The sequence below is a fragment of the Hylobates moloch genome, unplaced genomic scaffold, assembly GCF_009828535.3.
Source record: "Hylobates moloch isolate HMO894 unplaced genomic scaffold, HMol_V3 SCAFFOLD_5, whole genome shotgun sequence".
In the NCBI taxonomy this organism is placed as follows: Eukaryota; Metazoa; Chordata; class Mammalia; order Primates; family Hylobatidae; genus Hylobates; species Hylobates moloch.
In genome coordinates, this window is record NW_026652280.1 from 75,182,443 (window position 1) to 75,196,943 (window position 14,501).

The following is a 14,501-nucleotide window of genomic DNA, read 5'->3' on the forward strand; positions in this document are numbered from 1 at the left end:
CTAGAAGGACAAGAAAATGTTAGGCTTTAAAACCAAACACTGCATGTTCTCACTCATAGGTAGGAATTGAACAATGAGAACAATTGGACACAGGAAGGGGAACATCACACACCGGGTCATGTTGTGGGGTGGTGGGAGGGGGGAGGGACGGCATTAGGAGATATACCTAATATAAATGACGAGTTAATGGGTGCAGCACACCAACATGGCACATGTATACATATGTAACAAACCTGCAAGTTGTGCACATGTACCCTAGAACTTAAAGTATAATAAAAACAAAAAGTATTTCAGTGACACAGCAAGTGCAAAGACAAGAAATGCAGCCACAGCCAATGAAGGAGAAGTTTTGTGGTAGGCTAGGAGGAAAACATTAGGGAAAGAACTTGCAAAGAAAGGACGATGGCAACATAGAGCCTCATAAGTCATAACCCTGAGTGTAGTCTAAGTCCCATAGCAGAGAGAAGCTGTATAAATGCTATATAGTAGGTTGGTGCAAATGTAATTGCGGTTTTTGCATTGTTGAAATTTGTTGTTTGATGTTGGAATGCATTCTTAAATAAATGTGATTATGTTATACATCATTTTAATGAGCATTTCTTGCTTTTTTTTGGCTAATGACTTATTACTTGCTGTTTATTTTATATTTATTTTAAACTATGGAAATAATGTTAGACAAAAAACACATTTGAGTAATTTTCTTATTCGAGTTCAAAATGGGTCATAAAGCAGCAGAGACAACTCACAACATCAACAACACATTTGGCCCAGGAACTGCTAATGAATGTACAGTGCAGTAGTGGTTCAAAAACTTTTGCAAAGGAGACAAGAGCCTTGAAGATGAGGAGTATACTGGCCGACTATCGGAAGTTGACAATGACCAATTGAGAGCAATCATCGATGCTCATCCTCTTACAACCTCATGAGAAGTTGCCAAAGAACTCAGCACTGACCATTCTACGGTCTTTCATCATTTGAAGCAAATTGGAAGGTGAAAAAGCTCAGTAAGTGGGTGACTCATGAGCTGAGCGAAAATTTTTTTTAAATCATCATTTTGAAGTGTCATCTTCCCATTCCACACAACGAACCATTTTTCAATCGGATTACGTAGTGCGATTAAAAGTGGATATGACAACTGGTGACAACCAGCTCAGTGGCTGGACTGTGCAGAAGCTCCACAGCACTTCCCAAAGCCAAACTTGCACCAAAAAAAAGGTCATGGTCACTGTTTGGTGGTCTGCTGCCAGTCTGATCCACCTCAGCTTTCTGAATCCCGGCGAAACCATTACAGCTGAGAAATATGCAAAGCAAATCAATGGGATGCACCAAAAACTGCAACACCTGCAGCTGGCATTGGTCAACAGAAAGTGCCCAACTCTTGTCCATGACGATGCTTGACTGCACATCACATAACCAACGCTTCAAAAGTTGAACGAATTGGGCTGCGAAGTTTTGCCTCATCGGCCATATTCACCTGACCTCTCACCAGTTGACTACCACTTCAAGAATCTTGACAACTTGTGTCCATGAGTTCTCATTGTTCAATTCCCACCTATGAGTGAGAACATGCGGTGTTTGGTTTTTTGTCCTTGCGATAGTTTACTGAGAATGATGTTTTCCAGTTTCATCCATGTCCCTACAAAGGACACGAACTCATCATTTTTTATGGCTGCATAGTATTCCATGGTGTATATGTGCCACATTTTCTTAATCCAGTCTATCGTTGTTGGACATTTGGGTTGGTTCCAAGTCTTTGCTACTGTGAATAGTGCCGCAATAAACATACGTGTGCATGTGTCTTTATAGCAGCATGATTTATAGTCCTTTGGGTATATACCCAGTAATGGGATGGCTGGGTCAAATGGTATTTCTAGTTCTAGATCCCTGAGGAATCGCCACACTGACTTCCACAATGGTTGAACTAGTTGACAGTCCCACCAACAGTGTAAAAGTGTTCCTATTTCTCCACATCCTCTCCAGCACCTGTTGTTTCCTGATTTTTTAATGATGGCCATTCTAACTGGTGTGAGATGGTATCTCACATGGACACAGGAAGGGGAACATCACATTCCGGGTACTGTTGTGGGGTGGGGGGTGGGGGGGCGGGGACAGCATTAGGAGATATACCTAATGCTAAATGACGAGCTAATGGGTGCAGGAAATCAACATGGCACATGGATACATATGTAACAAACCTGCACATTGTGCACATGTACCCTAAAACCTAAAGTATAATAAAAAAAAAATAAAAAAATAAAATAAAATAAAATAAAATAAATAAATAAATAAAAAAAAAAGAAAATGTGGCACATATACACCATGGAATACTATGCAGCCATAAAAAATGATGAGTTCATGTCCTTTGTAGGGACACGGATGAAACTGGAAAACATCATTCTCAGTAAACTATCACAAGGACAAAAAACCAAACACCGCATGTTCTCACTCACAGGTGGGAATTGAACAATGAGAACCCATGGACACAGGAAGGGGAACATCACACTCCGGGGACTGTTGTGGGGTTGGGGGAGGGGGGAGGGACAGCATTAGGAGATATACCTAATGCTAAATGATGAGTTAATGGGTGCAGGAAATCAACATACAAACCTGACATTGTGCACATGTACCCTAAAACCTAAAGTATAATTAAAAAAAAAAAAAAATATGAAAAAAGAAAAAAGATCATCTCAAAAAAAAGAATCTTGACAACTTTTTGCAGGGAAAACGCTTCCACAACCAGCAGGATGCAGAAAGTGCTTTCTAAGAGTTCGTCGAGTCCCAAAGCATGGATTTTTACACTACAAGAATAAGCAAATTTGTGTCTCATTGGCAAAAATGTGTTGATTGTAATTGTTTCTATTTTGATTAATAAAGATTTGTTTGAGACTAGTTATAATGATTTAAAATTCACGGTGCAAAACTGCAATTACTTTTGCACCAACCAGGTATATAAGATTGATATAATCAGAAGTAGCATTTTCAAAGAGTCCTTCAATGAAATAGGGGCTTAACACAATGAAATACCATGTAGTAACTTTGAAAGAGGCTAAAATGTGGGAAAATTAAGAAAAACAGCATAAAATTCAAAATTAAAAAAAAACACATTACAGGCTGTGTGTATGAAACTTAAAAAAATGTGAAAATGTTGATATTTATGTATTTAGTTTACTATTCCCTGGATTGTATTACTGGGATTCATAGTTAGAAGACTGATAGTCTTAGTTGAGGAATTTAATAATATATGCATAAGTGTGTGCATGTATTAAAGAAAAAAACAATATCTAATGACACTTGTTAAAGAACAGTAAGGAAGAAATTATCCAGGACCACTGGCATAGATACAGGGATGACTGCAATGGGGTCTTGCAGCAGGGGAGAGAGTTTGAGCTCAGCTCTGAGTAGAGCATGGGCAAGTAGAAATGTATAGCCAGGGGGCAGAGTGGAGGTCAGTGAGTGGAAAATGACTAAGAGAAAACATAATTGTTAAAGAAGCTTCTGGCTAAACCAACCTTACAGGATTCTTGCAGAAGACAGGCCAGGGTGATCAGACATTACATAGGGGATGGCGGAAGATAATGAACCTGATCAGATATTGAAAGAGATCAGATATCATGGGTGGGGGGATTCTTGTTAAACTGACTTAGCGGTGTTATTTGCTAAAATTGAATTTTACAAGCAGGTACATAGATGGGCTTAGGAGAAGGCTCAGGAGCCACACAAAGGTTTGACCAAGCAAAGAATTGTTGTCATGTATGTATGTAGGTATGTATGTATATATCTATCCGTCTCTTATCTATATGTCTAATACAATGTTTATCCTATTATTACAAATAACATGAGAATGGCAAATTTGTTACAGTTTACTGAGACACAATCATAATACATGCTTTAGTATGTTAGAATAAATTTTGAAAATTTTGAAAGGGAGAGAATAAATTTTGAAAGGGAGAGAATAAGCACATAGAAGCCAAAAAGATCTAATCTATCTTCACATCTGGATTCTAGCTAACACTTTTATCAGCTGTAGCTTGAGGCAAAGTATTTAAATTATCTGAGCCTCTTTTCTTACCCAAAATGTGGACTCATTTTACCTATATCTTCGTGTTTTTATGAAGATTAATGATATAATATATATAAATATTTTAGCACCTTGTGTAGGACACAATAAGCATTGACTAAATGTTAGACACTATCATTATCATTAGTGTTATTTTACTCACAATCCATATAATATCATTAATTTCTAGTTTGCAAAGTAATTTAATATTCACTATAATTGTACATTTAAAAATACTCCTCTGCTGTAAGTAGTATTTTCATTTCTTAATTGAGGCTCTGAGTTTATATCGTTCCCAAGAGCGCATGGGTAAATAGGAGAAAACCCTGGATATAAACCTAGGTTTGGCTCCAAATGCTCTTCTTTTCCCACTGAAATACCTTGTCTCCCAAAGGAAGGTGCTTCAAGGTAGAGGAAATGGCCGTCCCTGAGGAAGAAGATAATTATCTCGACACTTTCAAATTAAACTGCATATTCATTAATCTTAATGAAAAAGTTGAAACTTTGTGTTTGTTGAGATTGGTTTCAGTTAATATGTCCCCATGAAAAAGCTGAGAAACCAATCATTTTAATAAGGCCCTTGGAAACTGATTAGTAAGTAAATCAACTTTTTATAGCAATTACGGTAAGGAGTTGTGTTTACAATGAAGAATTTTGTAATGAGACCCAGAGAGACAGTTTCATCATCAATGTTTAAGCAAACTCTGACTTCATTTCTCTTTACCTAATGATCAGCAATTATTTAATTAAAATCAACAGAGGAAGAATGGCAGTTACATAAAATGGCATTTTTCTTAATTTTTCCAGATACTTTGAATTTTTGAAGTCTGGCTAGAAATAGAATTGCTAAACTAATTCCTTTTACACTGGTGCTCTTAAATTCTTTGGTGAGCCAGTGTATATTAATCTGTTTAAAATAATTTGGGAATATAATCACCAATTAATGTTTTTTACATTCAATGGAAAACTACAACTTTTATCACAATAAAAATTTTTGACATGTTCTATGCTAAGAATGCCCTACTAGAACGCATTAAAGTAAACTAAGGGCTGTTTCATTCTTTCTTGAACAAGAAATACAAGAAAGACAACCAGTTAAAGGCCTACTCACATGTAGATAGGATATAAATATCAAATGTGCAGACATGCATGCTAATAATATAACATAGCATATGCCACATCTGCACAGTTTCAATGGGGTTGATGATTTATGAGCTTCAACAGTTGGGCAGATCATTGGTTACTGCATATTTTGATATGCCACATCTGCACAATTTCGATGGGGTTGATGATTTATGAGCTTCAACAGTTGAGCAGATCATTGGTTACTGCATATTTTGAGAGTATACATTATAAACTGAACTAAGATAAAATGCTTATAACTATGGTCTAATTATTTTCTAGAAATATAACAGGCCACAAATATCTTATTGCATAACAAATATTGATTAAAACATATCAAAATAAATCACTCTAGTTAAAACTACTAAAATAAATGTTTTTGAAGGAAAATCTTAATTTTGCAGTTTAAAACATCAGGGCCATAATTGTTTCTGAATGTGTTTACTTACAAATGAAGGTATACGCAGAGCGTTATTCATGCACAGTGCTATACCACTTTGTAATTAAATAAGAAAGACTCTAACAAGGTGCATTAGAAATTAAGTTCCAAAAATTGAGAAAAGAAAAAAAAAGTCCGAGATAAGCTGAGTTTCAAATTAGAAATAAAGGAAAACATTAATATGGAAATCTGTATAACAAATGGTTAAAAGATTAATGTGGTTGATGTGAGGGAGGTGGTGAGAAAACTATATTCTCTGTTTCAAACTTATACAACTTGTGTGACATTGAGCACCTAGTCTTCCTTCTACTGACCTTAATTTATTCACACGTAAATAAAGAGCAGAAAAAAAATATATTATTAATATTGAAACCTGAAATCAAGTGTTATTATAAAGGGTAAGTTGATATAATTTGTGAAAAGTTATTAGAACAGTTTCAATTTATTAGCCAAGCACACTGCCTATATATTAGCAATGGTCCACACTAGCAAACATGACTATATTTTCAATAATGCTCACGTATTAGCAGCAGAAAGGATATTGTCAGAGAGAAAAGATAGACATTAACAATACTATTGACACAGGATTTTTCTAGGCCACTTTGCCATCCAGGGACCTCCACAGCCAGCAATGCCCCCACACGTGGGCCTTGCTCGGCCCTGGGCCTGCTGCTGGAGGCACCCCACCGACTTGGCCCACCTGTGCTATAGCTTGTACCTGTGTTCAGTGGTTCCCAAGCTCTTGTCCTATGTCCAGGAAGAATGAGGATATGTTGACAATTGAAGAGTGAGGATGAGTGAAGAATTTCATTGAGTGGCAGAATGACTCTCACCAGAGAGGGGACATGGGTGTCAGAGGGTGGTCCCCCACCCCTAAGTTGGGTGGTTTCTCTCAGTGTGGCTGGGTCCAAGACTTTTGTGGGCTCAGAATAGGGGAGAGTGTGCTGATTGGTTTGTGAGTACAAAAAAAAGTTAAAACAAAGGCATGACTCAAAGTTGAGCATGACGGTGTAAGAAAACAATTAGGGAAGGTAGGTATATGTAAAATAGGTGACGGGTGAAGATGAATCAGAGAAAAGCTAGCCAAATGGGAAGACAGGTTCTTAATCTGGCTCATGGATTTGACTTGTAGCTTGGCTTTCAGGCTTTAGATTGTCTTTGGCTTGGAGGTGGCCTTTCACTGAGAACCCTCTCCATCTGCTTAGGCATTTGTCTGCCTCCTGCTGCTATCACTATCTGATATAATTAAATGGTAAAAAAAATTAAATTATTTTTTAAGACACTATATCTATTTGCTTGGTATTTTTAAATGTAAAGATTATTCTAACTACTAATGAGTTTTCATTATTGAACCTAGTGGTGTGATTCAAAAAATTAACAAGATGAAAGAAATGCATTATTCTCCTAATACACTTTTTTAGAAAGTGTTTAATAAAACTTAATCCCTCATCATAAATAAAGCTCCAAGGAAAACAGAAATAAGAAAAATATTAACATAATAATAATAAGATCTGTCACAAATTAGTAGTCATTATCATATTTAATGGAGAAAAAGTAGAAATGTCTTAATGAAAATCAGGAAATAGAGAGATTCCTTTTAACTCCATTAATTTTCTTTTAAAATTATAGCCTAAGAATTTTTGTGAGGGTGGTAGGCAGTAGGAAAAATAGAGACTAGGAAGACAGAAGCCACATGCAATAAAGAAAGAAACCAGTTGCAATAAAGATAAGAAGACAAATAAAAGAAATAATTATTAGCAAAAAGGAGACAGGTGTTCTATTATTTCTCAGCAATATAGAAAATCCAATACAATGTATATAAATTAACAAAGTTTTATTAATGTGGCCAGTTACAAATACATATATATATACACACACACACAAACATATGCACATATATATACAACTATACATGTAATAGCTTAATCATGCATCACTGTCAATAAAAAATACTTCTGACTATACTAAGGAGAAAATGAGCAGAATATCATTATAATAAAAAATGATAGGACTAATACGAAGACACTTTGAAAAGTTTACTGTGGAACATATAATAAAGAAGCCTAGTACGTTTCATGAAGGAACATACCTAATATCATAAATATTTCAATTCTACCTTCTAGTTAATTTATAAATGTGGTACAATTATAATAACAAAATGGGTTTTCTTTTAGAAAATAACAGAGATTCTAAAATTATGTGTGTATATACATATACACATACACATATATGCGGGGGGTGTATATACACAGATATTTATTTAGAAAAATATAATGGATGATCTTGACTATAATTTTTTGAAAAAATAGAATATTAGGTGAGAAAATACACTGCCACTTAGTAAGTCATTTTCAATCTATAATAATCTTAAAACTGTGATGGAAGAGTTGGGGAAGAGTTGCTCTGTTAATGGCACAATACAGAAATCAGAGAAGCAAACCAGGTTTGTAGGAGTATTTCAGATAATTTTATTATTACTTCATGAGCTTGTACTCATAATCATACCTCAACAGAATGATACTGACCTCTATTTTAGACTAGGCCCTTCTGTTACACGTTCTCCTAGTACAACATAATTTTTTCTCATAATTGATTATAGTTTGGGAAAATTTATTTCACTGTGCATTAATATCCCTTCCCCATCAAAATATGTGACATATGAGCATGGGTCTTCTGTGTATTTACTTGCCATTGTGTCTCAAGTATATAATACAGTGTTTGACACATAGTAGGTACTCACTATTTTAAATAAACAGAAAAAGATGTCTTAAACACCAAATGAGGCTCTGATCATCAACCAGCTTTATGGAGAATAAATAAAGTTAAAATGTGGAATCCTTGATTTATTCCCCATGGTAAAATAAATTATTGATTAATGAGTTATTTATAGTTATTATAAAAATAATTATTATGAACTAATTAAAGAGTTAATTATACTTTGAAAAGACATAAAATGCTCCAGATTAACAATGATACAATGTTAGGATGGAGAAACTCAAGCATAGCCAAGAGAAAGAAAAAGAGGAAGGAAGCAAGGAGGAAGGGAGGGAGGGAAGGAAGATAGGAGGGAGAGAAGAAAGGAAAGAAGAGAAAGAGAAAGAGACAAAGAAGAGTTAAAAGAGGGGAGAGAACAAAGAACTTAATGGGTATATTTGCATTCATTTAAGCTTCTCTATTTTGAAACTCAACAACAAAAAATTATGCGCAGGAAACAGTGAGGAGAATATTTCAGTAAATGAAAACATATTCCGATATTTTAAAATAACATAGGATTATAAATCAGCAAATAAATCTGAAAAACAATGTGAAAATACATAGAACTCATGAACAATCTCAAATAGAAAAAAGTGAATAAATAACAAACATGAAATATCAATTTCTATTAATGATCAAATATATACACATAAAAGAAGAAACAGCATTTTTAAGTAATTAACTTGGCAAATTTATAATGTTTAATAATAGTGCAGAAAAAAATGGGCATTCTTACAGCAGTTCTGTGAGTGAAATTGTCAAAGCTTTCTAAGAGATTCTTTCATTTGAACAATTTTATAGTGAGTCCCTAGTTTGTGTCAGGCACTACAGAAAACAGTGAAAAGGAGACCAAAATGTTTGCAGACCCAGTAAATATCAAAAAGAGGCCGGGCACGGTGGAACATGCCTGTAATTCCAGCACTTTGGGAGGCCGAAGAGGGCAGATCACCTGAGGTCAGGAGTTCGAGACCAGCCTAGCCAACATGACGAAACCCCATCTCTACTAAAAATACAAAAATTAGCTGGGTGTGGTGGCGTACTCCTGTAAATCCAGCTATTCAGGAGGCTGAGGTAGGAGAGTGACCTGAACCTGGGAGGCAGAGGTTGCAGTGAGCCGAGATTGCGCCACTGCACTCCAGCCTGGGAGACAGACCAAGACTCCATCTAAAAAAATAAAATAAAATAAAATATCAAAAAGACATCAAATAAGCTAACAATTTAAAAATATTATATAGTGATGTTATGAGAAAAAACGTGTATGGGAAGGAATACAGTGGTAGTACTATTATAATGAATGCTTATAGAGCACGATTCTAAATCTTCACACAGTTTAACCCAGTCCTCAAAGCAGCATTTGAGGCATTTACTATTACTATTACTCTTTTAAAGATGATGAAAACAAGACACAGAGATATTATGTGACCAAGTTCTTATAGAAGGTAATGGCAGAGCGAGATTTACAGCCAGATAGTCCACCTCCAGGGCTCTCACACTTTATAACCATGGAAGTGTCAGGAAGTGAGAGAAAGTATAGCAATATGTGAGAAAGACTTATTCCAGGGAGGGGAAGCAAGTACAAATACTCAAGGCTGGCCTGGCCCTGGAGTATTTGAGGTCAGAGTGGATAGAAGAATGGTGATTTCAAGGTAGCACTAAGAGATCAAGAATCAGAAAGTTAACAGGGGCCAGCCAGATCATGCCAGACTTTACGGGCTCTCATAAGGACTTTGAATTTTGGGGTGAAACAGGGCAACCACTGCAGAATTTCTGTGCGGAGGCAATTCTGTTTAAAAGGATTATTACGGCTACTGTGTTAAAACAAAACAAACAAACAAACAAAAACAGTCAACTGTAGGCGGAAAGCATAGAAACTACAAACTACTTGGAAAAATATTTGTATTACAAAAAATGATAAGCAAGACCACAGAATATGAGTGCAGTTGGTAAATGTAGTTGAATGCTGGAGCCAGAATTCCTTCCAGAGTGAATGTGAGATAGGAGCAACACGAGTCAAGCCTTACTCTAAGGATTTTGCCTGATGCAACCATGAAGTTTCCATGCACTGAGATAGGAAAAGTTAAAAAGAAGCCGATCTGAGGTGGTTTACCACAATAAATTTGAGATGTTTAATATGCTTCCAAGTAAAGGTGTCAAATAGGATGTGGAATATAGGAGTCTAGAATTCAGAGGAGTGTGTTGAGATGAGGAGGTAATTGGGAAATTTTACATGCACACACACACACATACACAGTCCTCACTTAATTTCAATGATAGGTTCTTGGAAACTGTGACTTGACACAAAACAAAGTATAATGAGATCAATTTTACCAGAAGCTAATTGATGTAAACAAGAATTAACATCCTATGGCATATTTCTGGTAACAAAAACATCACCAAATTTCTTTTTTTTCTTCTTTTTCAAATTCATGTAAATTTGAGGACTGGCATTTTCATTCCTGAAAAAAAAGGAAAAAAATGGATCTAGACAGAGATTGCATTGAATCTGCAGATTATTTTTTATTGCCATCTTAATAACACTGTCTTCCAATCCATGAACATGAGAGGACTTTCCATTTATTTAGGCTTTTATTATCTTTCAGCCATGTTTTATAATTTTCATTTTGCGAGTCTTTGATTTTCTTGGTTAAACATATTCCTAGGCATTTTATTCTTTTGGATACATTATAAATTGATTTTTTTAACTTTTATTTTAGGTTCAGGTGTACAAGTGAAGGTTTGTTATATAAGTGAACTTGTGTCATGAGGGTTTGTTGTACAGATTAATTCATCTGTACACAGGTGTTAAGTCCAGCATCCAGTAGTTGTCTTTTCTGCTCCTCTCTCCCCTCTCACCCTCTGCCCTCAAGTGGACCCCAGTGTCTGTTGTACCCTTCTTTGTGTCCATGAGTTCTCATCATTTAGCTTCCACTTACAAGTGAGAACATGCGGCATTTGGTTTTCGATTCCTGTGTTAGTTTGCTAAGGATAATAGTCTCCAGCTCCATCCATGGTCTCACAAAAGACATGATCTCATTCTTTTTTATACCTGCAGAGTTTTCCATGGTGTATATGTACCACATTGTCTTTATTCAATCTGTCATTGATAGGCATTTAGGTTGATTACATATCTTTGCTAATGTGAATAGTGCTGCAATGATCATTCACATGCATATGTCTTTATGGTAGAATAATTTCTAAAATAAAAATTAAAACACTTCTAATTATCTCACAAAATAAATGTGAGATAGATAGATAAATAGATTTAAGAAACATTAATAAAAGCAAGTAAGATAATTATTTACCTGCTTATTCTAGTTCAGGGAGGCAGGTAGCCAGACTCTATCTATTAGCTGAGGACACAAGACAGGCACTGATCCTGGACAGGATGCCATTCCATGGCAGGGCACACTCACACACCCACACTCAGTCTGAGACCATGTAGATGTGCCAATTCGTCTAACATGCACATCTTTGGGATATGAGAACACGCAGGTTACCCAGAGAAAACTCACGCAGACATGAGGGGAACACACAAACTTCACACAGACAGTGGCTTTGGCCAAGGATTGATGTTTAATTTTTAGTCAACTTTATAATAAAGTGATGCTGAACAAAAGAATGTTATTCTAGGACCTGTTGGGTGTGTGTGTGTGTGTGGTGTGTATAAAGACTGAATGAAATTATCGAGGAAAGGAAGATGTGCAGCTATAAAAAGACAAAATGGCAGAGAAGTGACTGGATCTGTGTCTCTCCAATATTAACAAGAAAAGGCAATGAAGAAGGAACAGCAATAAAACCGAGAAGGTACATCCAGAGAAGTAGGAGAAAATCAGGAGAGTGTAGGAATCCACATAAGGAAAGATAATCAAAGAGTGACAAGCTCTAGCAAATACTGCTGACAGGATAAACAGCATGTGATGGAGACTTGACAATCGTTTTATGCAACATAGAGGTCGTGTAGGGCCTTGGTAAGATTTTCAGTAGTAGTGGAGGAAGAGGGTGTAAAAGGCTATTGAAGTTATTTCAAAAAAAAATGAAAGGAGACAAACTGGAAGCAAATGTAAAGACACAACACTTTAAGGAGTATTATCAGAAAAAGTTAATTTAGCAATAAGTAAAAAGTTTTACAGTAGCCATATTGTCTTATTCAACACATTTTTTTAGTATTTTGTTCTTAAAATGTTGGATTATTTCTAACAAGTTAAGAATAAAATATTTTATAATAGCTTATTATTTTACTAATTAGAGAAAAATCACAAAATGCCAAAACATGTTGTTCTGAAGTAGATTTATTTAGTTTTTAATTAAATTCATGTTCTGAATTATAATACTGCATTATTATGACCTATGTATTCTGATAGTGTTAGAATGGATTTAGCAACTCATTCTGACATGTTAATTGTACTCTAAAAAAAGCCATGCTAAAAGTGTGTGTTATAGTAAAAGACAATCCCTTTTCTATCTTGACCTGATTAACCTTGTTATTCACTCTATTACTGCTATCATCTCACCAACAAGCTCATGATTCAGATCCAGGCATGACTAGTAATTAAAATTTGCTGGCATTCCAAGGATGTCAACTTAGCTAAGCAGGAAGAAGGTAGCTCTTGGAATCTTACTGTCTTGATGTAAAAGCTCATTCGTACCATGTACTCGTTAAGTGAAATTAGATGATATTCTGACTTCTCTCAAATGGACGCCTCAAAACCAGTTCTGAGTGGTGGGCAAAGGAGGCAAAGCTGCTTTAACATTATGAACTCCTGGTTGAATGGTGCTCATAAAACTCAGAAACTCAAAGCTAGCTCTGTCCTGGAAAACATTTCATTCTACAATGTGGGAAGCACATGGTACATCTGAGTCCCCTCCTAATATGTTTGCATGTTAGATCACTGAAATTAATCAATAACATAAAAAGAGAGACTTTCACATTAGATGTATTGGACTTTAAGCCTTAATTCTACTACTCAATAGTTCTGAACATTATGGAAATTATTGAACTCTGAAACATTGTAAAAAGGTGGATAATATATAAAACTCATGAGAAGCAGTGCCTATGAGGCATATAATAGCCCCAAAAGTTACTATATATGGTAAAACTTTGTATATTATATATGCATATATATTATTCTATGAACAATACATCCACATTGACTCTGTATACATATGTGACAGGCTGGTGTGTGCATGTATGTTTGTATGTATATGTATGTGATTATGTTAATTTGGCCTAGAGTTGTGTTTTCAGAACATTTTTTCCACATTCTTTTTTCCCACATTGACAAATCACATGGACTATTGTGTGCTAAGCATATTTATCTTAAATTAAATCAGGTTTATTTAAATAAATCCAAAACTAAATTTTATATAGCCACTGCGAGTGATAATTCTGTGCCAATTGTCACAAATAGAAAGCAACAAATATTATATATTTTCAAATATTGCAAATACCAAAATGTCTGTGTGCTATACATAACAATCTCATGTGATATTTTAGTAAATATTGGTAAAAATTGCTGTATTAGGAATTAATTAGAAGTCTTTGAAAATCACATTAGCTTAAGTTAGTTCAAGTTATCTTAAAACAGGTTTTATGGTTAAATTTAGATACTAATGTGAAGACATTAATATTATTGTATTAAATTATGTATTTTAAAAAAGCATTTTCATATCTGCCTTACCCAATCTGAACATTATCATAAAAGCAGAAAGGAGGTGTTCTAAATGAATTACTGTCAAGGTACAAATTCTGGAGAAAAGGAATGAGCTATAATTATGACATTCAGGCTCAAAAGTTTATTTTGTAGCGGTAGCATAAAAAGCAGAAAATTAATTTTGAAGCCAGAGTGAGAACACACTTATAATGACAAAATAACCATTTTTCTAATCATAGGCAATAAGGGTTGAACCTGAATTTGGCAATGTGAGTAGGATTTAAAGGCTATTGAATCATTGAAAAGAGATTCTATTGCCCTTCTACTGAAGCAGAATACTTCCCTGACGCCTTCACAGTACTTGCCATAGGGGTGCCTCATTTACTCAGCCTGCCACTCTCAACTCCTTGTGGGAGGAGTGCAGGAGTCAGCGAGGCAGGAAATGGAGTGCAGGAGCACTGGGACCAGCTGGCTGTTT

At 35.3% G+C, this 14,501-nt stretch overlaps 1 pseudogene; it reads left to right on the plus strand.

Annotated features, from left to right (window-relative positions):
* The first annotated feature begins 659 nt into the window (after positions 1-659).
* LOC131383466 (histone-lysine N-methyltransferase SETMAR-like) lies at positions 660-2,869 on the plus strand (annotated as a pseudogene).
* Positions 2,870-14,501: the final 11,632 nt, after the last annotated feature.